The sequence below is a fragment of the Melanerpes formicivorus genome, unplaced genomic scaffold (genome assembly GCF_026170545.1).
Source record: "Melanerpes formicivorus ecotype bairdi unplaced genomic scaffold, bMelFor1.0.p_v2 SCAF_5, whole genome shotgun sequence".
Taxonomy (NCBI): Eukaryota; Metazoa; Chordata; class Aves; order Piciformes; family Picidae; genus Melanerpes; species Melanerpes formicivorus.
The window spans coordinates 14392301-14418169 of NW_027142357.1; the positions used below are offsets into that span (position 1 = coordinate 14392301).

At 39.8% G+C, this 25869-nt stretch overlaps 1 protein-coding gene across 2 annotated transcripts in view; it reads left to right on the forward strand.

Moving 5' to 3' along the window:
• The window catches only part of KLF7 (KLF transcription factor 7), a 63113-nt gene extending 58360 nt beyond the window's left edge, over positions 1-4753 (forward strand). For both annotated transcript variants that reach the window (XM_068138334.1, XM_068138335.1), the window contains one exon: positions 1947-4753. The gene's annotated coding sequence lies outside the window, so the exon portion shown is untranslated. The remainder of the gene's footprint in view (positions 1-1946) is intronic.
• The last annotated feature ends 21116 nt before the right edge of the window (positions 4754-25869 follow it).

Sequence of the window (25869 nt, forward strand, 5' to 3'; positions counted from 1 at the left end):
TGATAGTTGAGGACTAAGTTATCCAGCTGTAGAAAGGAGAAGTGTGACCCTGTTTCTTTCATGCTAGATTTGCCTATTTGCAAAAGAGAAGCCATTTTAAGAAAGATTGTTTTTTTCCAAGGTCATGGCACCTTGGATGAGAAGAAATAGAGACAAAAGTTTAACAAAATAGTGTACATAGAGGAAGCAACTAAAACAAATGTGGGTTTGTGAATAGCTAAACAATATTTTGGAGCGGAGCTGCCAATCATAGAATCATGCAGGTAGGGAGGGGCCTCTAGAGGACATCTTGGCGAACCCTCAACCAGAGCTGGTTGCTCAGGGCTCTATCCAGCTGTTTTAAATATCCCCAAGGATGGAAATTCTCAACCTCTCTGTGCAAGCTGGCCCAATATTTGACAAGCTTTATGGTAAAAACACCCCAAAATTTAAAAATCTGTGTGTCAAATAGTAATTTTCTGTGCTGCAACTTGTTTTCGTTGCTTCTTCCTCTGTGCACCACTGAGAAGAGTCTGGCTTTTTCTCTATGTATTGTTAGGGATTTGTAGGCAGCAATAAGATCTACCCTTACCCTTCTCTTCCTGAGGTTCAGCCGTCATGTGTTCCAGAACCTGATCTCCACAATGATTCTCTGGTAAATTCACTTCAGTATGTCAATAATTTTCTTGTTATGGAGAGACCAAAACCAGACAGAATATTCCAGATCAAGATGTGCTGCATATGTTACAGTGTCAATATAATTTATTTATTCTGGTTTTTGCCATGGTTTGATTGAGAATAACTATGAAGAGGTTCTAGTTTGAAGTCTGACTTACAAAAAAGCCATTTAGGAAGCACCAGTATAAAGGTTTTCTAATAAAATTTGCTGAATCTGTGTATAAAAATATGCTTATAGAAATACACTTTCTGTGCTGCCAGCCCAAGGCCTGGCAAGAAAAAAATCTGTTTTTTCAACATAATCATTGCTGTTTTCCCTTAAACTAAAAATAAATACTGTTTCACGTGTCCTACATCAAATATGAGGGCACGTGATACTGTACTTTAGTCATTTTTTAGACTGAAGCAGCACTTCAGTGCATCTTTGTTCTGCTTCATTTTCCCCTTGGGAGATAAAGAATGACTGAAAATACAACATGAATTTTATAAACATTGGTCTAACAGAAAAGGGGTTTCCAGAGTCTAGAGTATTCCACAGTATCCCAGAGTTGGTTATTGCGGGTTGGTTTGTTTGTTTATTTGTTCAGTATTGGTTTTGGTTTTTTTCTTTTCGATAGCCAGAAAAAGGGCAAATGAAGAAGAGAAAGAAGGGACTGAAATCTTAGATTCTTTCAGTGTTATGGACAAGGCCCTGAACAATCTGATGTAACTGAACTATTTTTTAAACAGAGCGTTGAATTAGGTGATCTCCTGAGGTACTTTCCAACGTTAATTTTTCTGTGTTTCTATGATTCATTTCAGAGCTCTCCCTGATTAAATGTATACTGGTTCTAGTCCTTCCCAGTCTTGTGCTGGCAGTACAGCCTGTAGGGTTTTTGTCAAACTCTGATAGTTTCATCCTTACTAAACTTTATAAGGCTTCTTTGTGAGGGAGATTTAGAGAGGAGGAAATAGTAAAACACACCACTAAAACCTTTAGCAAACCAGTTTGAAGCAATATAGTACCATGAGATGTGTCACCACTGCAGGGACCAACCAGGTATTAAGAAAACAAGTTTGCTAGCCTGGAAGACCCATGTAACATCTTAAAAATTGTTTCTAGGACCTGAAATCTAAGCCAAAACATATTTCTATAAAGCCGAACATTAAATGTTTGGGGTTTTTTTTTATTTTATTATTATTATTTGTTTGTTTTGTTTTGTTTGGCTTTTTGGGTTGTTTGTTTGGTTGGTTTTCTTTAATTCTTATTTTCCTCAGACTTTTTGGAACTGGGTTTCCTCTTTTTTTAGGCTAACACAACACTGACCAAACACAGATGGGGAAAGAAGAACCTGAAAGCAAGAGGAGCCCCCAGATCCTTGCTTTTGGAACTATTTTCACTTCAGGAGTAAAAAGATAACTAATCACTAGGGTGTGTGGCTAAAATGGAGTTGATCAATATGATTGTCGCAGTGATGGAGTGTATCTTACCTGTGACTTTTCTCATACCTACAGAACCAGTCCTGATCCTAGATAGTTTGGGCTGTTGAGTTATCTCTAACACAAAGGTTGCTCCTCCTGTTTAACATAGTTTGTTTATCTGTGTACAGAAGAGGTCATAAATGGTGCTTTTGACAAACTAATGAAAATTTGACTTGCTTAAGTGTTTACTTTTCTCTGCCTATTCCCTTGATGTGTGTCTAAATCTTTAAATTTAAAAAAAAAGAAAAAAAAAAAAAAGAGGGAATTTTTGTAAATAATTTATTGCTTTTAGGCCAGCACCCAGTGGATCAAGGGCTTTTATTCTTGATTTCATCCAGGACTTGTCACATCCTGTCATTCCATCCAATAAGACTGTTTTCAAGCTTTCATATCCTGGGCAATGCCTCTAACCCAACACTTTTTCCTGATATCATGTAGAATTGCACTTGCAAAGATCCCCACGTACCAGGAACAAAAGCAATGCTCAACGATAACTCTAGCTTGAAAAATGAAAATTATTTCCTCCCAGGATGCTACAACTACCCATTGACAAGCTTTGCCCGTCTTTCATTGGCACTAAATTTATGCCTTCTTGAATGATTGTTTCCATATCAAGCTTGGATATTCTTCTTCCTTCTGTCACATTTGTATCTCCTTTTATTAGCAGTTTAGGGATGACTACTGCAGTCTTTCTCCTCCACAGCTCTACGCTGGCTTCAGTGGCAAGATTTAGCATTGTGAAAATAGTAGGATCTGGCCTAACTGATACCAAGATCTGCCTCATAAAGCTGAGACTTTCCTTCTCCGTTAGAGGAAGAAGTCCAAGACATACTTATGCTATATAAGTTATATATATAATAATACAGTTGTATATATAAATTATATACACGAAAATGTGGAGATGGGGGGGTGGTAAACTGCCTTTATGACCTCAAGAATGGGTTTCCCTACCTGAAAACTTTAAAATGCAGGCATTATTTTTCAAACAGGGTTTTATAATTTTCCCTAATGCTTGTTAATGGCATTTTTGGTGTTAATAATTGAAGTTGAAACTCTTTGCAATTTTAAAAATGAAAGCTTTGATGATTTTTTTTTTTTTTTTTTTTTTTTTTAAGTGCTTTGGTCCTAACTTCTATATACTGCCAGAAAAATGGTTCTTCGCCTTGGGTGGAGATGTACAACTGTATACCGTATGTACTTACACAGTAGAAGAAACTGAGCTACTGACTTACAGTTTGTAGTAGCCAACTGTGCCTATTGCTTTGATTTAGGGAGGGCACTTGCTGTTGCCACTGCATTTTAGAAATCATGTCAGCTTCTGTAGGAAAGGTGTTCGACCAGGACTGGAAATACATGTTGCTGTGTACTGTGAATGAATAGGCTGCCAATTTGGGGAGGGGAGGTGGGAAGGGAGAGGGACCAGGGCTTAGCATGTGCACACTAGAACTGAATTAGAATGGGCAGAAAAGTGACAATTTTAGCCTTTATTGTTGGTCTTTTGGAGAAAGGAAAAGCTGGCATGCAGTCCCTGGAAGGCCTGATGGCTGAAGGGCTGCTCTTTGCTTTGTATTTTGCAACACAGATCTTACCTGTCGCTCTGTGTTTTAAATCCCAGGCCTGTCAGATTCTGGAAGTGGATCAAAACACTGGTTTAAACACTGTTTTGTTACCAAGGCCGTGTCTCTACCAGGGAAGTTGCCCTGTGTTAAAGTATCTGTCTAGTTAAAAATCACTTTGTAGCTGCACCTCTTACTTGACTGCTGGATTGAGTTTGCATTGGCATCCTATGCAGTTATGCTGAAGTGTGAAAAATGCTTCATCCAATTAAGATACCTCTACTGGAAGGCTGTTGCACCAGTTTAAGTACCTGGTTTTAAAATCACTGCATATAAACCATGACAGCTTTTCTCGTAGAAACAAGGCCTTAGTTTAGCACGTCTGTTCATCTAGTTGAAAAGACAATAATGCAGGCTGAATTATTTTTTTCTTACTTTGCCAAGTGGCCTGTTTTCTTTCTAGTTCTTTGAAACCTTTCTACCTTGATGTCTACTACACATTAGATTTTTGTTTGGGGGATTTTTTTTTAGGGACTATGTATGCTCCCTGCTAATAAAATTAAAAAAAAAAAAAAAAAAGAAAAAAAGAAAAAAGAGAGAGAAACAACAAAAAAACAAACAACATTGCTTGAAGGACTTTCATTTTGCACTATAATTTTTCTTTTACCAGATGTGTCTGACAAGTGCATTTTGTAGATGCCCTCGGTCGCGTTCTCTCAGGCCTACTCTGGTATTTCTAATATATCACAGAAGTACCCAATCTTGTAGCCCTCAGTTCTGCCTTTTTTTGACATTTTATTTTTTTTAAGCTTTTTATATATATATATAAATATATTACTTTGTCAGTTTTTTTGCTGTACAAAAAGTCTTAAGATTTAAAAATATTATTTGTATTATATGATGGTGGTATGTTAATGTTACAAAATTATTAATGAAGAAAAAAAATTTATTTTTGTTACTGGTCTGTTTCATAATTCTTTTTTAAATTGGTATATTGTAAGATATCTATGCAAAAATGTTATGTGACGCATTTTTATTTAAGAATGTAATACGTGTAATAAACAGTAGAATGTGTTTGGCCCAACAGTATTTAGCGTGCCTTGTATGTTATTTCTCTGTGAAGACTTCTGTGAACAGTGAAATGGTTCTTAAGTGCCAGTTAAGGCTGTGGTTCTGCAAACAATCATTGACATAAAATATATAACTTTTTGGTATGCTTTTGCTTATCAGAATAACATTTTCCAATTTGAGTATGTTAAAATGTATTTTATTACGGTTCACATGTTGCTTATATTCATGCCATGTCACATGGGATTTTGAAAAGATGCTCCAGAAGGAGGTTTTTTATTCTTAAAAGCTGAGCAGATTTGGCTTGTAATACTGCTTCTGCTAGAGTCGGTGACTTCTGTTATTTGACAGTTTACACTGTTTGAAGGTTTCGGCCAGTATCATGTTTGTAAAAGATACAGAGAGCACACGTCATGTTTCCCTGCCTACCTTTAAACTATTTGTCATCCAGTGATCAAAATAAGACCAGACTTTGAGGCTCCTGAGCACTTCCAGTCTATGTATCAGGAGTGCCTTTTTGTTCCCTTTCCCTCACCTCAGTCATTTATTCTCCCTCTGTAATTGAAAAATTGCAAGTGCTTGGATGCTCAAGTACTAAAAATGTATTTAGGCAGTTAAAACAGTCACTCTGAGCAAAATTACTTTGCAGTATCATGGCATAAAATGAAATTACTTTTTCAAGTCAGGCCAGTATCTCTTCAGGTTTTTGCTGTCTTGTGCTCACACACTGAAGCAACCACAATGGGCGTTCTGTATGAACATCTGATAGGGCTCATCTGATGCCCACTTGATGTCTTTCATTTCTGGGTGTGGTGGGTTGAAAATTCCCTCTAACATAAAATTGCCAGACCAACTCAGTTGGAAGGCAAATTAAGCTGTATTTACAAGCAAAACTGCAGTCTAAAATGTGGAATGCAATGAATATGTACAAAATACACAATATTTTTATATATTTACGATTTATAAACAACACAAGAACCCTCTTGGACAAACCAGGAGGCTACTAATAGCTTTACCCTCCCTGCTCCCTTCCCTCCTGTACGTGGTAAAGGAGTGAAGAAAGGAGAAAAGCAGAGAGAGCAAGCTGTGTGTTAATACTTAGCCACAACAAAGCAATGCAGCCAAGGTCAGCAAAGCCAGCAGAAGTACAAGTTAGTATCTCCCAGAGTGAGAAAGCTGAAAAGAGAGAAAGTTAGTGTACAAAACTAACATTTCTGTTAGGCATCTGTCCAGTGGGATTATTTAGACTTTATCATGGTTTTTCTTTTTCATCCAGTGGTGATTTATTTACATTCTACTACTTTCTGTTCAAGACCTGTGAAAAATTTTCTAGGCACAGCCTAAAACTACCACACTGGGACATTCCTCACTTGTCCTGTTGGGAAGTCTGCTAGAACTGTTTGTCAGGCATACAGATGGTAAGATTCCCCTCCTGACATCTGCATCTAGAAGTCAGATGACAGTTCTAACCTACTCATTTATACTCCCTCTGTAGCTAATGAAGAGCGCCTGTAGCAGTTTGGGCTAGGTGCCCCCCGTTGTGTTCATATGAGGGATGCTTCCTGTGTCCTGAAGGAGTCCAGCCCAGTGGGTGACACAGGAAGCCAGGTATTTCATCCCATAATACCCTGATCCCCTATAAGATCTCAGCAGGGATCCTGGCACTTCCTCTTTTCTTCCCTCACCGCTACCTGGTAACTGGGGGGAGATGTCTCCCAGCCTTTTGGGCCTAGCTAGGCCCAAGGCCGGGGGAATGGACAATCTCAGATCTGGCCAGCTGAGATTAGCCTAGTAGTGGAGTGGGGGATGGGGGGAAGAAAGAGCTCTGGGAGTTATGGGTGTACCCCCAGTGGGGATGTGATATTTCTGGGTGTGCTTTGGGATCTCTTTTGTCACTATGCTTCTGGTTCTCTGTAAACATTCACCCCTTTCCGTTTAAACTTTCCACCACTTTTTTTGCAATCCGTTTGTCTGAGTCTCATTTTTGCCCGTGGTGGGGAGGGGGTCGGCCTCAACCCATCACGGAGCCATATGCAGAGGTGACTCAGTCCAGGGGATGAGTTGAATGTGAAAGAAGCTAAGGTGGTGTTAAGCATTTCTGGGAAACGTGGTAAACTGCAAGACAAAAGTTAAAATGATGCCCATGGCTGCTCTTCTCACTCGGGTTGTACTGGGTGTTTGATGATGGACAAAATTTGTAGTGTTTGGGTGTATGCTAATGACCAGCTCTTGAGCACTGGAAAAGGGCTCAGCACAGGTCAAAATTTTGGGCTTGTGTTCCAAATGGTCAAACCACACAGTGCTTTGGCTGCATCAGTGTGTCACTGGTGTTACTCTTACAGAGCATGAGGCAATCAGTTGTCACAGTTTTTGGCATTCTACCATGCAAGAACAGAGCTTTAAAAATGGGCTCTCTGTTGTAGAGGCAAAGTATTGAAGTATTTTTATGGTATAGATGTGGAGTTATATGTGACATAGAACTCTTTCTGCAAATAGAATTTTGACTTTATATCTTGTAAAGACAAGGTCCAGGTTCCTTCACTTTCCCTGTTCCTTGAAAGCTTCTGTAAGCTTTTAGCATCTCACCTGCCTCCTAGCAAAAGATTGCTAGGCGCTGTGCCTGGGCCAAAATCACTTTCTGCTTGTGATGGTTTTGGGCTTCCTTTGTTTTGGAGAAAATTTTGGATGATGAAAATACTAGATAAATCGAGGAATTTTATTCCTCCTCCATCACAAGCTGTGTGCCTCACAACTGATCCAGAACTATTTGAAGCGGAGGATGAAACAGCCTCTGAATCCCTTAAATTCAAGGCTTATTGATTCTAACTGCCTTTAGCTATGCCATACATGGCCAGCTGTGGAGATTGATACACATCTGTTAAGAACTAGACCAACATATGTTTTGTGTGCTGGCAACTGTCAAAGTGAACAACTAATCACTGTCAGCATTAATGCAATTTTCTCTGTTGTCCCCTACATACGTGTATGTATTTATACACGTGTATACACACATGTATTTAGGGATATCCAAGTTCTTAAGTTCCCTCTGATCTTCCTGGTGATACTATAAAACTATCCATAGGAACATTCTCTTACCCCTACCCCTATACTTAAGTGATGTGAGAGGAAGAGAGGAACAAAGCTTCTCTTAGTGTAACAGTAGTATGGTGTTAAGAGGCTTTGTCTTCCAAGCCAGATACTCCTGTGACACTGTAAACCTCTCACTTTGGCCCATATTCACAGGCAGGATTCAATGCCTAAATATCTTTATTTGCACAATGTTTTCCTCAGGGAACCAGTCCATGCCTCAGCATTAATAATGTAGCAAAGTAGCAGTCTGCTCTAAGAACTGCTCCTTTGTGTGATGACAGCCCAGTGTGGCATATTTCCTACAAAACCATAGTTTATGACTAATACACTGCTTGAATGTTCCATGTACACTTATGTCACAGATTACCAAATGGCAGCAACAGTGGAGATATTTTCCAAGCGTTACACAGGCTGCTTCTTTCTGTTTCCCTCCTTTATTTGATTTATTTTATGGTTTTGCTTTAAAAAAAAAAAAAAAAAGAAAGAAAAAGAAAAGTTTGCTATTGGTCCACCTCAACACCTTCTTTTTTCTTATTTAATTTCCCCTGCACCTCCACTGATAAAACTGTGTGAAATCTTTTCAGCAAGACCTAAAACCTGTGATATCCTCTTGGATTCGTGTTTCATGTGGAATCTCAGGCTGAGAGAAGCCTCAGGATAGAGTGCTATCTGCCTGGGGAACAGCAAGGCAGTTGGGATGATATGGAAGAACCGGGGTGCTCAGTATGTTTTTAATGAAACTTATAGCCATTGAATGAGCAGAGTTGACTGACCTGGGGAGTTCCTATTTCCCCCTTCTATCTGTAGCCTTTTCAATAGCAGAACAGAATAAATAAAAGGAAATAAATAATATAGAATATAAAATAGAATAAATAAAAGGAAACTGGGACATGTATTTTCAAATAAATATTATATAAAATTACAAGCCAAATGCTGGATAGAAGAAAAATTGATTTTTTTTTTTTTTCCCTTTTTTTACATAAAGCCTAACAAGTTTTTTCCATATTCTAAACAGAGAACAGAATCAAACTTTCTCTCACAGTTTCCAGTGAGCCTACAGAAAGGTCAATAATGGAAGAGATGAATGAAAAAAAGGAATGAGAAGTTGTTTCTCATTATCAGTTTCGTGACAGGGAAAAAGTTGCTGGGAAAAATCAGCTGTCCTACTGCTTAGAAAGAAAAAAAAAAAAAAAGGGAAAAAAAGGAGGTGAAAAAAATAAAAGTGAGCTTTGAAATGTCTTGGTGGTAAAGGGCGAGCATTTCCAAGGGAAAATGTAGCTCTGATCTAATTATGGGAAGGGTTTTGTAACCACACTGCTCTGGCCTCATCTCACTATGCAGGATCAGGCATTGGCTAGGATGTGAGTTGTCAAGTCTTCAGGTAGAAGAGTGCCCACATTTCCTCATATCAGCATGTTGACTGTATCCAGTTCTAAAGGATGGGAACAGGGATGACAAGTGACCTTGAGGATAACTAAACTTAAGGAGGTGGTGGAGTCACCATCACTGGAGGTGTTCAGGAGGAGACTTGATAGAGTGCTTGGTTGCATGGTTTAGTTGATTAGGTGGTGTTAGATAATAGGTTGGACATAATGATCTTGAAGGTCTCTTCCAACCTGGTCTGGTCTGGTCTGGTCTGGTCTGGTCTAATTCTATTCTATTCTATTCTATTCTATTCTATTCTATTCTATTCTATTCTATTCTATTCTATTCTATTCTATTCTATTCTATTCTATTCTATTCTATTCTATTCTATTCTATTCTATTCTATTCTCTTCTCACAGTGGTATATTCCAAAGTAGGGAGCTGAGAAGATAAATTGTTTAAAAATAGATAGATGTCCCAATATAAATATTATCAATGTTTGCATACTGCAAACTTCATAACAGTACCAGGTGAAAGCAGAGTACTTGATATAATGTGTATTTATGAAGAATAAGGGAATGTCAGAAATCAATGGGATGTTGTAGTAGTTACTACAGTCTCTAGAGCAAGGACAGATTAGGTCACAGAGTGAGGGAGAGGAAGGGGACTTCAGCTGCAAGACACCATTGGATCTATACAGGTAAGATTTTAGTAGGTGAAGAAAAGCACATAGTAAAATATTTATCTATTAATGGCTGACAAGAAGCAGCTATACATATTAGGTGTAACTAAAGGGATGGCAGCATAACTCTGCATGACCTCGCTGGGTAAGAAGCATACCAAAGAGTAGCTTGCCAATATTAACACTTGGAAAGGAGGAATTTTCTTATAAAAAAATAAATCACAAAATCAAACAAAGAAGCTAGTGAACACACCATAGAACTGTGAGTAAGGATACTTAGAGCCTTCATCTGAGCAAGAAGTTTCTTTCTGAGCAACCCAAAGTGAGCACAAGCCACAAAGAGTAGATTTTTAAGACCAGAGTATCTAATGCTGCTCTACCATCTCATCTCACACTCTAATCCTGAACTATGTTCAAAGATATTTTTGCTTCTGCTGTTCTTCTTTATAAATTCCTACATCTATTCTTATTTGTTAAGCTATTTTAAAAGCTTTATCAACATTTTCCCTCATTTGCAACAATGTGGGACCATTTTTTTGCCATGGGCACAAACACTTAAGATAGGTGGGTAATCAAAAGATGTCCTGGAGACCTAGGAAGGATAAAGTTTTACAATGAAGTTTTATCTCTTTTTCTTTTATTTTACTTTTTGTTTACTTTTTTTTGTTTGCTTGATATTGGTACAGCTTCTTGGTGCTAATTTCTGGTTTTCAAAAACATGATGAAGTAGTTCTTTTATAGAAGACAACATGAATAAAACTCCAGGTCCAGTCCTATGTGTACTTAGTTCTCAGGCTTCCAGAGAAACTGAAGTGGTTCAGAAATATAATTTCTGATTAAAAAGTTGGAAATGTGCTTATAATTTTGTAACTTACTCCCCAACCTTATTATTTAAGTAACTGCCTTCTTGCACACCCACTGTATTTAGGAAAGAACTTTACATAGATGCATCATATATGACAAAACAAAAGACAAGAGGGAAAATAAATAAAAAAATGAAAAAAAGAAACAAAAAAAGAAGAGAAAGGGAGAGGGGGAGAAAAGAAGAAAAGAAACAACCCCAAACCAAACAACAGCAACCAAAAAAAGAAAACCTGACAAACAAAAAGAGACCACAAGAAGAAAATGGAAACACTAAAAAAAAGAAGCTGCAGAAGAGGAAACATACCCTCCAGTCCAGGAAAGACTTCCCATGCCCAAAGAGGTGGCTAGGTGATTAATCATGTGCTTGAAGTTAAACACACAGTGAGGTGTCTTGTGAAATTGGGATATTGGAGGAAATTGTGTGCTGAGTAAAACATCCTGATTTTATTTCCTAAACCACCTTCTTGTCATTAAGATCTTGTCTCTTTTGTCTGAGCAGAGAATTGATAATCACAGGACAAAATCAATCTAAGCTCTGGAGCAACCAATTGTCAGCTGAAGCCTGTCCTGGGGACAATTGATGGAGTTTTCCTGTTGCCAAGGAATCTTCTGGGGAAGGCTGTGAAACCCAGCATATGTTTCTGAGTTTATTAGTGTGGGAACAGAAATTTGGAACAGATCCTCATTCTTTACATTCATCCTCACTTGCAGGTATCTGATTACTAGGAAGTTAAAAATAGAGGACGGATTCTTATTTATGTTTTGATACCTTTGCATAGCTGCATAGAAGGGCCTTCATGTGAAAATCAAGAGAAAAATGGCACTGAATTATAAAGTGGTATAAATAGCTTTTCTGTAAATGTGAATCTGACCTCATGTATTTGGAGCTCCAGAGTGCAAGAGTAGCGTTGTTAAAAAATGCAGTGGCAGAGAGGCTTAAATTCAGGCAAAACCTTGTTAGGGAAAGTAAGACAGTGTGATATGTACAGCTATTTACCTCTAGGTAAATCAGGAGTAGTTTTCCTGAAATCAAGAGGGGTGTAAATTGAGCCTGGAGCAGGATAGTACTCCTAGATAACATTTGCTCAGGTTACGTCCCTTATGGGAAGGGTTGTCTGCTCCAGGCAGGTCTTTTTGGAGCTGCAGCACAAGAGGATAAAGGAAGAATGTTTGAGAACTAATTAACAGGATGCCAACTGTGTGGGCCTCATTATTTTGAAATGGAAATACTTTTGTTGATTAAATCTGGACCATTAGCTCTGCTCTGTCATAGAGGAAGTTTCATCAGAAGTGAAAAAAGAGGAAGCAAGGAGCTTTGTGGTATTGGGAAGGCCATTGAAATAGTGGATCCATTGGAGAATGTCGCAAGAATGATCAGGTTGCTGAAAATATGAGCAACTTGCCCTGTGCAACTGGAGCTGAGAGGCTCGTGCTCTATTCAGACTAAGGAGAAAGAAAAACCACAACTTACACTGACCAATAGTTAGCAGTCAGTTAAACAAGACAAATTCCTGTTCAGTAGGATCTTGGTAATGTTTCATGTAACTGTAAGTTCTAGTGGAGAACAGGTGAGTTTTGTCAAATCTTTACCATAGTTTTTATATTTAGTCCAGATGCCTGGAATTCTTATCCAGAGAACTGAATTTCTGCACCTGTAAGAAGACGTGTAGTGGATTTAAACACCCTCGCAATTGATTTGCACTGGAATGATCACCTAATTTAAACCCTCCATGAAATGCACAATTTCTCAAATACTATCCTCATTATAGACCAGAATGAAGGAAAAAATATTGGAGTTAATGATCTTCTGTCTACCTTGGCAGAGTGTTATATGAAATGTAGTTACCTGTATATTGAATGACCAAAGGACCAACAGTATTTCTCCACAGGTCTGCAGCTCACTCACCCGGACAAAGTACCATACTCTCTGTACTGCAACTTTCATGTAAATAGTGAGCAGCATTTTCCATTAAATTTGTGGTGAAGGCATTGTGTAAGCAGGCCCAACTTGCAATTATGGGGACATCTCCAGCTCCACTACACTGATTATTGCTTAAGTTCTTGGGCTACAGAAAAGATCTCTGTGGTATTTGAAAAGACAAGCCCCTGGAAGAACTAGAACTCATTATATATTGTCAGAGCAGAAAATAGTTCCTCCTTGTTTAACAAGAAACAATGATCTACTTTTGTCCTTATTTTCAGACAGAGTTAGGCTTTATTTTACCCATTCAAGAGAGAGAACCTTCTACTCTAGCATGAAAATGTAGGTATTTGTCATGGTAGAACCAAGAATAACTTATTAGGGGCAAGTTGCCCATGACACTATGTGCTGCACAAATGTCTGAAGAAAACTCTTTGTGATGTTGACTTACAGTTTAAGATGAAGCATCAACACCCAGAATAGCAGGAGGTGGGGATTTGGGGGAATGCATGGTTACAGAGACCAATTTTGAGACTGCAAAATGGGTGAAGATTATGAATTCTTGCCCTTTCTGAAGCTAAAGCCCCAGGAAGGGGATACCAAGAGGATGTGTAAAGAGATTCCTTTGAAATACTTTCTTTTGTCTTTTGGCTTTATCAAACTGACTAGCAGTTGTTTTCACTGCAAAGTAAAATGAAAAGAGAAGAAAAACAGAGCAAGCATACCAGATGCTTTTTATGTCTGTTTAATACAGCACTAGTACAGTATTATCCCAAATGACTTATACCCTCTCAAACAATGATAGCTCTAGGAAAAAGCAAATATTGACACTCCAATATTTGCCCAGCAGTCACTGAGTGGTATACAGCACTCAGGGCATCATTGTTCCAGGAATCAATTAGGAAAATGGAGAATTGAGGTCCTCCAATTAGAAGTACATAATAAATACTGTCATTATTGAATGTTCACTCTGAGAATCTTTCTGAAGCTATGCATTTATCTGCTTGTCAGTAGGTATCACTTGAAAGACTTATTCAAGCTGACTACCTCCCAGTATCCATACCTTCTATTAAAATGTTATCTCTCACAGTGAAAACAGGTGTATATTACCCTAGGTTCACAAAGCATCCACCTGATCTGCCTCCAAAAATTACCATTACTGGCTTTATCAGAGGATGTAATCCTATATCTGAGGAGACATTGAAAATATAATCCCAGGGAATGGGTCCTCCAATTCCCATTACAGAATGAAAAAATTAACCAGGTTGGAAAAGACCTTCAAGATCATTGAGTCCAACTTATCACCCAATACCTTCTAATCAACTAAACCATGGTACTAAGTGCTCCATACAGTCTCTTAAACACCTCCAATGATGGTGACTCCACGACCTCCCTGGGCAGCCCATTCCAATGGCCAATCATGCTTTCTGTGAAGAATTTCTTCCAAACATCCAGCTAAACCTCTCCTGGTGCAGCTTGAGACTATGTCCTCTTGTTCTGTTGGTGGTTGCCTGGGAGAAGAGACCAACCCCCACCTGGCTACAACTTCCTTTCAGGTAGTTGTAGACAGCAACAAGGTCTTCCCTGAGCGTCCTTTTCTCCAGGCTAAACAACCCTAGCTCCCTCAGCCTCTCCTCATAGGGCTTGTGCTCCAGACCCCTCACCAGCTTTGCTGCCCTTCTCTGGACACGTTCCAGCATCTCACCGTCTTTCTTAAACTAACTACATGATCTCCTGATGGAGACTTCATAGATTATGAGACATTTACCTTCTTCCTGCAAACACTTGTTTCCATCTCTTGGCTTGACTGATGTTAGGGTTAGCCTTCCTGTCTTGAGTAAGTTCTCATAATCTACTCTATACCACTACCAAGGCAAGGGAGTCAGCAGTTGCTCTTTGCACAGGGAGAACTGGAGTTCTAGCTCTTCTGTGTCACTGGAGCACTCAAAGCAGTTAGAGGAAGATAATGACTGAACCCCAAATTTTTCAGTGAATGAAAGCTACTTCAAGTTGTTTGTGTCTGCAGTGCATGGGATAGAAGATCTTACAGGAGATATTCAGGGACTGCTCTAAGCGCTCCATCAGGGACAGATCATTAATGTGTTTCCTGGATGCTATTTTCTGATTCTATTAACATGCACAAATGTCTCAACATCTAGCATTTTTCCATTACAGCTTATATATTTTGTCACTGCTTCTCCTAGGATAGATACTTGTTCTGGAAAAAAGAATCTGATTGGCTTGTTTTTAAGACCATAGGTTTTTCTGTTCCTTCTTTTCTGATGGCTTAATTGTTGTTTTCAGCAGCTGAGTCATAAGAAGATGTTATACTAAGGGTATTCACACTAGAACAAGGTTCAATGGAGTTGAAATCTGGCATTTATTAGCCTCAAATTTAAGACTATTAGAGCAGCAGGGTTGCAGTGAAGTACTGTTTGTCATTTGCAATTTCTGAAAAGCAAACAGCTTCCTTTCTAACCTCCTAACTGGTTTTCATTTGCAACAGGGTCCCACATTGTGGAATGGAGGTTGATGGAACCATTCAGCACAGTGTCAGTCAACATATGTACCCTCTGTGCTGGCCACAACCAGAGTTAGTAGGAGAATGAATCAGAAAGGATTTGAGCAGAAGATGGTGTTGGTACCATAGTGACCATGCAGTTGCTAAGGATGTTATTAGCAATTGCAGGAAGGGGAGAGTTAATTGCTATGGCTTTATTTCATCTCTCTAAGGGAATACCTGTTTGCCAGTTCTACAAGACACAAAAAAACCCCACCTTGTGCTCTTTGCAGCATCTGAAGCCAGCACCTGTTTGACCCTGAACATCTCCGTTACGAAAGTAGAATACATAACTGTTATCCACTAAGTGCACACATGCAATGCTAACAATTGCCCTTTCCCCTCCCACTTTTTTTGGCTGTATTTCCCCCTTCCATGCACAACATGCACTTACTTGCTCACTTCCCTCTGGAATTTTGAGAGCCTTTTTCCCTTTTAAACGGTAAGTCTAAAATTCAGCTATTAAGTCAAAGAAAGCTCAGGGAAATGAATAGCAATGTCTAGTGAGAAGAAAAATGCTACTGTAAGGATGGGATAAAAAAAAAGGCTCAGGGTAATAAAGATTGATCACTTGATCTGTCCATGGCCTCAGATAAATCTGTGATGGTACAGTTAAGAAGCTAAGTTGGTTTTGTGGATATGATACAGTATCATATTATTGTGAGGAGCCATTTATCTATTTTTGCATTTGTGAGTCATTTAGGCAGTCCCTTTATGTGAGTGAAAATATGTTTATTTTCCCACTCCCTGCTGTTGTGTGTTCTGTTAGTATCACAGCAGTTGAAATAGATGGGCACACTAGACAGTATTTGGTGCTGAATTTGTTTTTCAGGTTTCTTTTTCTTTCCTCTTTCTTCTTTAGGCAGGTGTTTTCATAAACCAGTTCAAAAGACCCTGGGGCACTTTTAATACAAGTTTCCCTCAGTTTTTAAAATATAGGCATTACCTCTTCAATAATAATCCACAAGGATGCAGTGACCTATGTGAGGTCTGTGATGTCTTATATCCCTTTCAGACAAGATAGAGGTGACACTGTATTTCCCAAGCTTTCTCAAACAAATCAGAAGTGGCCACAGTTTCAACTGCTTCTATTTGACTAAAAGAAAAGGAAACATAAAAAATCAACAAACCTAGAAGTTGTCAAAAGAGAAGCTAAAGTGAAAAGTAAAAGGAATGTTGCTGTGAGAAATACTAGCCCCTGACCACCAACAAAAAATAGCATTTCCCCCTCCCTCACTAAGGATGTTCCTGGTAGCTGCTGCCACATATGCTGTCCCCCCTTTCCTCATGGCAGAAAGTAGTTGGACACTGGTGAATGTGATAATTTTTATGCTGTCCATAACCTCTTGGCTTCATTTGGATTTTAGTAAAGTATGGACACTCCAAGCAGGGATCTGGTGTCATGTCATGCTAGTCACTGTATGTGCAGACTATAATGAAGGTACTGAAGAGGTTATTATCTAGAGAAATGAGGCACAACAGGTTTGCAAAGGAAATCAGTGGGAAAAACGAATGTGAAGTGTTTCCAGCAGAGCTGAGCAGTTCCCAGCTGAGGGAGGTAACAGACGAGAGCTCAGAATCCAGGAGCTGGAGACAGAAGACCTAACCTTCAAATCTGACTCAGGTGTGCTCACTCATGTTGAAATTATGGGGGATAGAAACACCATACTTGATGGAGGTGCCCTCCCCTTGATGGGGGCAATGGGATTGTAGTGGGGGCTCCAGGCCGTTACCTGTGTGCTCCTGAAGTCACATAAACTGAATTGTGCCATTACTGCTGTCTGTAGCAAAGCAGGATGGCACTGAAATTATGTCCTCTTTACATCCTCAGCCAGCATGACCCAGTTATCTTGCAGCAGACATCAATCAGGATGTTTGCCTCTGAATGTGACTGAGCAACAAGCCTGCTCTAGTGCCCCTGGTTTGGCTCTTGTTTTGCCCCCAATTTGTCTCCCCATTATGTTTCACTATTTCCTTATGCAGCGTACTGTCTACGTGACAAGGTGTGTGCACGGTGTAAGAGGTGTTGTCTTTGTTTTAAATGTCACTATCATACCCTGTCCAACATGGCTCTGACCTCTTGGTATTGGTCTTAAGAGCTACATAAATAGAAATTAATACATAAATCCCCACACCTTAACAATAAAAGAAGGGTTGACTGGCCATGACCCCATGATGCATATTCTCTCCCTTCCTAGAAGTCTTCAACCCTGTGTTGTCACTCTGTGATGGAACTCATATTACCATGTTTAAAATGTAACCTCACCAACTTTCTCCTTGTGGGAAAATGCCTCTGTTTCTTTTTTCTTTCTTGATCGTATATTTTGATTCACATACTACCTATCTGAAGTCCTTGCCTCAGCCAGTGGGAGGGCAGCAATTTTGAAAGGGCATTAATGGTCTGTCATTTCATACAGGCTTCAGATAGATCAATGAAAGTACCAACTGTTCCAAAGATCCACTGGACGGTAAGCAGGTGCTATGTAAGCGCAAAGAGCTGCATAGACTGTTCTGCTGGCTGAGGCAAATGGATAGGAAGACAGAAACAAGCTTCCTGGAGAGGGAATTTGAATCTGAAAAGGGAATCGCAGAAAGGCTGATTAGGCACTGGAAGGGACTGCCCAGGAAGGTGGTGGAGTCACCATCACTGGAGGTCTTTAAGAAAAGGTTGGATGTGGCACTTGGTGGCATGGTTTAGCTGACATTGTGGTGTTGGGTCATAGGTTGGACTTGATCTCGGAGGTCTTTTCCAGCCTCAATAATTCTGTGATTTTGTGAAAAGAACAACCACAGGGAGCAAGAAATAGGAGCAACAGATTGGAGGACAGCTATATTGGTGTCAGTGCTCTTTCCTAAAATGCAAAGAAAATGTGTCAGCATCTACAAATAAGTGCAAATTCAAGACATGAGAACTTACCCCCTCATTGCTTTGTGCTGGTGTTATCTACTTTCTAGTCACTTTGTTCAGCTGACGAAACAAGCCTGGTAAAATGTGTCATATGTCTTCCCCATGAACAAATCTGCAACATTGGAGTGTTTCTAATCTAGGATGTCATTTTCCTCTGGTGTTACTAGCAAAATCAGTGCTATCACCTTATGAGTCATCTTGTACAGCAGCAGTTTTTGAAGGTGTTCTGCTTTCCAATGATGCATATCTTTTAATAAGTCTTTTCCTAAAATCCTGAGACCCTAGGAAGCCAATTTATAACACATCTCTTTTCAAATGAAAGTGCCAGAAACCCACATATTCAACAAGCTTGATATTAAATTCTTAAACCTGTGGCCAAGATCCTAAAAATAAGCAGCAGAATTTTCAAGAGTGATGAAATCTAAAGAGCTTCAACACCGCATCAAGAAACAATGTATTCAGTCCTTTTGAAAAGCCATAAAATAACAAAAGACAGGGCTTGTGATGCAGCTTTCAGTTTTCTATCTGCTGTGAAGTGTTTTACAGCATTTTACACTGGTTTCTCTTTAGAGTGATACCCACCCACTGAGGGACTGCACCATGGTCCAGAAATTTTCAGCACCTCTTATTGTTGACCTGTTCTCTTGGCTGCAGTTTCACCTTATACAAAATGAAAGGTGGGGATGAAGGATAAAAATGTAAGGGAGAAAGTGGAAATTATGGTGACTAGATTTATGAAGCAGATTGAGATTTCCTGAAGAAAGCAGGACAGAAGAGCCAGGAGCTCTTCTAGTCTTGTGGACTAGAATATGTACACATAGGCTTGGCAGTGCCTCCCCAGGAAGAAGAGTCCCTCAATTCATTCCTATGTTTACAGAGAGATGTAATTATAATTATAATAGGACTCCACAGTCCTCATGTAATGACAGGGAAATTGCTGCTCTTTTATATGACTGTCATATAACCAATCCTCTGCCTCATAAGTCATTGCCCAGTGACCTTGTGCTGAAGAAACTTCTGTTACTGTATCCAAACCATAAAAATTAAAGCTATACTAACTGGCTTTTGGAGACCAAACTGTGGCTGTGCTTGGAAAATTATTTCCCTGGAAACTCCTTATACTAACAAAGCATGCTCTTTCCCTGCAGGCAGATCCTGGGAGGCAAGAGCATTCAGAATTCCGTGACTTGGGATCACAGTGGCAGAACTGGGCTTTGGTTTTTTTTTTCATTATTAGTGGTTTCCTAAGCAACTAAATGGGTAGGAGGAAAAATAACTAGGCTAACAACAAAACTAGGGGAAATCCCAGCCTGAGTCATTGTAGGAAAGGGAATTGGCAGCCCCTTGAGCCTTGTGACACTTACTCAATAGAAAAAATTGTTTGAGATTGTCATCCTGTTATGTGATAAAGATGTGCTTAACAGGTCTTCCTACCTGTAGAACAAAACTCCTTCCTTGACTTACCTTCTGCTTGGCTTTAATTTAAAAAGACAGTATTCTAACAACTGAAGAGGGAGATAGTCTTTTTTCATCAGGAGCCACATTCACATTGCAACCATATTTTTGCCAGACTAGCTTTAAATGGGGAAAAAAATCATGGCAATTTCTGCAGGTTTGTTATGGGCAAGTTATCCCAGAGTCTCACCAGTCTCACACTGAAGAGCTTCTTCCTAAGATCCAGTCTAAATCTACACTCCTTCAGCTTAAAACCATTCTCTCTACTCCTGTTGCTAGACACCTTTATGAAATGACCCTCAACAGCCTTGCCCTAGGATCCTTTCAGCTGTTGGAAGGTAGCTATAAGGTCCCCCCACCAGAGTCTTGTCTGTAGGCTGAACAATCCCAGATCCCTCAGCCTATCCTCATAGCAGAGTGTTCCAGCCCATAGAAGATTTGTCCCAGTTGTGTGATGATAGTGGCTCTTATTGTGTATGACTACATATTATATAGCTTCTCAGCATTCAAGCTCCTTTTCTAGTCATCCTCTTGTGGTTTGGTTCAGGCTTTTTCATGTTGGTAATGCAATTGAGTAATTTATGTATAATAATCATCATAATTTTCACAGAAAACAATAATTCAACAAAGCAGCATAATTAATGAAGTCTAGTTTAATCTGAAATTGTGTCTCTGCCCACACACACTCTATAACCCACTTCTTCTCTATTTCCATCATAAGTGTGCCAAAAAACACCCTCCATTTGTTTCTGTTCTTTTCTTGGAAAGACCTCCCCTGCTCTTTTCAAACAAGACTTAATTACTGACCACATCACACCCCCCTTTCCCACTTAAAGTCACTAATGTGGAGTCCATACACCACGTAGCCACCTTGTTTTTCATAGAGCTTGTAGGAACTTCTTATTTTTGTGACCTCTTCCATATTGTTAGTTTGGCTGAAGGCAGCCAGCTGGTTCATGACTTAAGGAGGGGCTGAGAGAGAGACAGTATGATCTCTCAGGCCTTATTTCTTCAGATAAAGAGGATAAAACCATAAGGTAATTAGAACCCAAGTCTTTATATCTATGAACATAAAGAGTTTTAGAATTATCTGGGGTTTTAGAATTGTCTTTATCCCATACAATTGATGATTTTGCTGAGGAGTTATTGTGTCTATTCACACTTATTATCTAATCATTACATTTTACCATCATCACCAAGGACAATAGAAATGTTTTAGTATAATGGTTAATTTGTCTAGTTGGCTGTAAGAGACTGGGAACTGCATTTAACCAGGGCAACAATTCCCTTCTTTTTTAAAACAGTTTGGAATTTTCCAGTGACCTTGTCTGACTCTTGGTACTTCTCCCATACTGTTCCCTGTCTTCTAAATTGGCGTGTGTTGCCAAAAGTGCCTGCTGCCCAAGGAGTGGATGGCAAGGCTTCCTGTCAGGCTGTCAACATAGTTCTTTTAATCGGTCAGGGATTTGTTGCTGAATGAAAGAAATCTCCCCCAGACATCTTTGAAGTGAATGGTCTCAGCAGAATTCCCAACCCAAGTTGCCGTGGGAAACTAGGTAAAAAGATTTTAGAAATCAGGCTCTGGTCTGAAGCTCATTTGGATTTACAGGGTCAGATCCAGCATTGCCAAGGCCAGGAGAAGTTTGGCTATGGACTCAATGAGTGCAGGATTAAGCCCATTGCCACTTAGCTACCATGGTGACAAGTACCATAGAAATTTCTGAGGCATTGCTGGTGTGCTGGACAAATTTCACACAAATTTGGAATGGTCTGTACAGCAGGTTTAACATAGCCATTTATAGTCAACTACTTTTTCTACTAAAATGTATTATAAAATATATATATATTTATATTTATATTATGGAGGTACATTGTGGCTTTTCAAGTTCTCTTCTAGGAAAAAATGACTGCTCACCAAAGAGGATTATTTCTCTTTTAGCAGCTTCTGTTTCCACCCTCATGTTTGGAAAATGATGCTATTCTTCAGTGAAGAGCCCTCTGAGACGCTCTTGAGTTTTCTGCCAGGTCAGAACACCTCACCTGCTCACTGCAGTCTGCTCCTGACATAGTGTTAATGTTCCTGGTGGATGTTTCTAATGTCTCTCTGCATTTTGAAGCCGAGGAAGAGGTGGATTCAGTAATTTCATGGAGTACTGTAGCTTTGCAGAGTACTACAGCACCATGTCAACATTTGGGTTTAGTCCTTTAAGTGAAATCTCCTGCACTTGATACTGAAATCAAATGTCTGCCTCTCAAAGAAAAGTGACCTTTAAGTTGAGTGTATTTCACTAGAGCACTTGTTAAACACACTATCAAATGCTTTTCATGGCTTTTCTGTAGAGAAGCAATAGGAGAAATTTGCACTTCATTACTAGGAATATTGTGTAAGAGAAATGTGATGGGCAAAAAGCATTGATTAGCTCTAGGACACTATGTGGTTTCAGAGTAGGCCTGTGCCTAGAAACAATTTCTCTTCATGTGGAGCCATTTTTAATTTTAAAGTTCTGTAGCTCAGTTTGAATGCTACAGATTCATGAATAAGTCACTGACTGAAACTCCAATGATCTGGGCCCACTCTGTGTTCTGCAGTACATTTTGCTGGGTACTCTTACCAAGCTGGTGTTCTTTCTCCTCAGTTTACATGTGATTTGTTGAGTAGATTCTCTTGCTACTGAGTGTACAACTTTCAACAGCCCTGTTTGCCTCACTGGAGGTATGACAGTCACCTAAAAGGTATTACTTTTTCTGTTTAGAAACTCCAGATGATTCTCAGTAGGTATCATTGTGTTTGATTGTACAGGGAGGTGAAATAAATGATGTCTCTCCGTGCAAGTTTGCAGTATGAGAAAGTTCCAATTTAGCCTATTTAGAACATAAAATATTCTTTCCTTGTCACTTTTGCATCAACATATCCCTTCTGAGAGGACCTTCACCTGGGAGAGGATGGAAGAATAACAGCTAGATCAGTAAGACTGACTAGACTGCCTAATTTGAGTGATCTTAATTATGGAGTAGGTGTAGGATTAGAACAAGCTTTGTCTCAACAGCTGTATTAGGCAAGAACTGAGATATAATTCCTGATTTTTCTTGTGGAAGATAGGAAAACAGCTCAGTCTTCTGCTAATATTTTTAAAAGCATACAATAGATTTAACATCAGATTCCTTGTAACCTGGACAAACCCCATGTATTACGGATGGGGGTGGGGAAAAAGGTGCTTCATGGATGTCTTATTCATCCAGTCTAAAGGAAGGGCAATTTCTGGAATTTAGTCTTTTTCAGTCCCTGGGACACAGTAGGTCACAAGGTAGATAATTAATGGGTGAAGCCAGAGGCTGTCTCTGAATCCTTGAGAGTCCATGGGATACAGAGAAGTAACTAAGACAAGTAAGACAGAATAGAATAGAATAAACCAGGTTGGAAGAGACCTTCAAGATCATCGCGTCCAACCTATCACCCAACACCACCTAATCAACTAACCCATGTAACCAAGCACCCTGTCAAGTCTCCTCCTGAACACCTCCAGTGATGGTGACTCCACCACCTCCTCGGGCAGTCCATTCCAATGGGCAATCACTCTCTCTGTGTAAAACTTCCTCCTGACCTCCAGCCTGAACTTCCCCTGGCGCAGCCTGAGACTGTGTCCTCTTGTTCTGGTGTTGGCTGCCTGGGAGAAGAGACCAACCTCTGCCTGTTTACAACCCCCCTTCAGGTAGTTGTAGACAGCAATAAGGTCACCCCTGAGTCTCCTCCTCTCCAGGCTAAGCAGCCCCAGCTCCCTCAGTCTCTCCTCATAGGGCTTGTGTTCCAAGCCCCTCACTAACTTTGTTGCCCTTCTCTGGACTCGTTCCAGCAAGTCAACATCCTTCCTAAACTGAGGGGCCCAGAACTGGACACAGTACTCGAGGTGTGGCCTAACCAGTGCAGTGTACAGGGGCAGAATGACCTCCCTGCTCCTGCTGGCCACACTGTTCTTAATGCAGGCCAGGATGCCATTGGCCCTCTTGGCTGCCTGGGCACACTGCAGGCTCATGTTCATCCTACCATCAACCAGCACCCCCAGGTCCCTCTCTGCCTGGCTGCTCTCCAGCCACTCTGACCCCAGCCTGTAGCACTGCATGGGGTTGTTGTGGCCAATGTGCAGAACCTGGCACTTGAATGTGTTAAATCTCATGCCGTTGGACTCTGCCCATCTGTCCAGCCTGTTGAGGTCTCTCTGCAAAGCCTCTCTACCCTCTAGCAGATCAACTCCTGTCCCCAGCTTGGTGTCATCAGCAAATTTACTGATGATAGACTCAATGCCCTCATCCAGATCATCAATAAAGATGTTAAAGAGGATGGGGCCCAGCACTGATCCCTGGGGGACTCCACTACTGACTGGCCTCCAGCTGGATGTGACACCATTCACCACCACTCTCTGGGTTCGGCCATCCAGCCAGTTCCTAACCCAGCTCAGAGTGCTGCTGTCCAAGCCATGGGCTGACAGCTTGGCCAGGAGTTTGCTATGGGGGACCTGCTAAACCAAAGAAATAAATATGTGTATATATGTGAAATATGTATTTCCTACACTGAACAGAGTCGTATATATTAGAAAACATTGAGAACTGAAGGTAAAAGTACAACTCCATGCATTTCCATGCCCTTTAAACAGAATAGGGCTCCTAGCAATCTTTTGATCTGTTCTCCTGGCACACACAAAGACAGTCCCACATGCAGATGGAGCCAGGGGAGTTTTACTGTATTTAAAAAAAAACCACCCCACAAACACCAAAAAAAAAGTGCTGAAATGGCTTTTGGATTCACTACTTCTCCACCCCCATCATTATGTTACTTCTTTCCATTTCTTTGCTGCTTAAATTATATGACATTTCTCCCACTTGTAAGATATATGCTTTATTATAACATTTCTCATGCACTAAAAAAAGTGCTAAGTCACATAGTTACCAGACTGGAAGAACTACCCTTCCTCCAATTGGCTGAGCCATCATGTAATAGCCATCATGTTAACTTTAAGTATAGATTATTATTATTGAGCTTGTATTAGCTTGGCTGTTTGCCCAGCATATCCTTTATAACTCAGGGTCACAGAAAAAATGAGTAATATTCTAATCCTACACAATAAGACACGAGATCAGCATGATGAAAATGACCTTAGCATTTGAGAATCCTTTAAATTTGTCATTTTAAATTAAATTAAAAAAATAGTTTAGATTGCTTTCCATGAATAATTGTTATTAATCTTTATTCCTTTTCTCTCCCCTTCCCAAGACCATGATTGATTCCCAGTTGCTCAGATGCTGAGAACATCCTTGGATAATGTTTTTGGGATTTAAGGCAGTTACGAGTTCATGAAATTAATGGGGTTCTGTAGGTAGCAGACAAAAGACAGCTGGAGAGACTTCTCCATACACAAGTAGTTTGATACCTGTCTCTGAGATGCATTTTGGCTGTGCACTCTTGTACAATCATTTCCTCAGTCGAATTATATTATCCTGATGTGGGATGGTTTGTCCCTCCTGAGCACAACCCTTTTATAATACTTCCTAGTCAACTGTTTGACACAGAGCTGTTTTTAACACATTTCTACCTCTAGGTAATGATCCCCCTAAGTATTTTTAAAAATCACACCATAATTGGTTCAGGTCAATGTCATGGGTGAAAAATTGATGAAGCAAGCAACAGCAAATTCAAACAGTTACAATATCCCAAGTGTTTGACCATGAGGGACATTGTTTATCCTAAGGAAGATTCGTGTTTCAAGTAGAAGCTAAAGCATAAGACCCCTTCAGACCAAATGAAAAAAAAAAAAATCCTTAATTTTTGCCTAACTAGGTTGCAGCATGCAAATCTAAAGAATATGCAGAAACAGTGATTGAAGTGAGAAGAGATAAAGTGGCCTTTTTTCCATAGACTGGTGTTTTTCTGTTTTATATTTAGAAACTAGGAACACAGACATTAAACACAAACTTACTTATGTGTTAGGTGATAGAAGTGGACGGGGCATTCTTACCACAACCAATTTGTTGACCTGCCCTGCACTAGCAGTAAATGACCCAAAAAGTCCCGGTACTGCAGTCTCAGAATGGAAACTTCTATTATTTGATTCTGGCAAATAGACTTTTACACCTAATTATCACAGAGTGTGCTGCCTAATCCTGTGTTCCTTGCTGTCTGGTTATGCTTGTGGTCAGTATCTTCCTCATTAGTTTTAGTTCTTCTGCCCTGTGCCTCACTGGTCAGAGCTAAGTAACACCCATTGGTAATCCTTTTCCTGATCAGCCCTC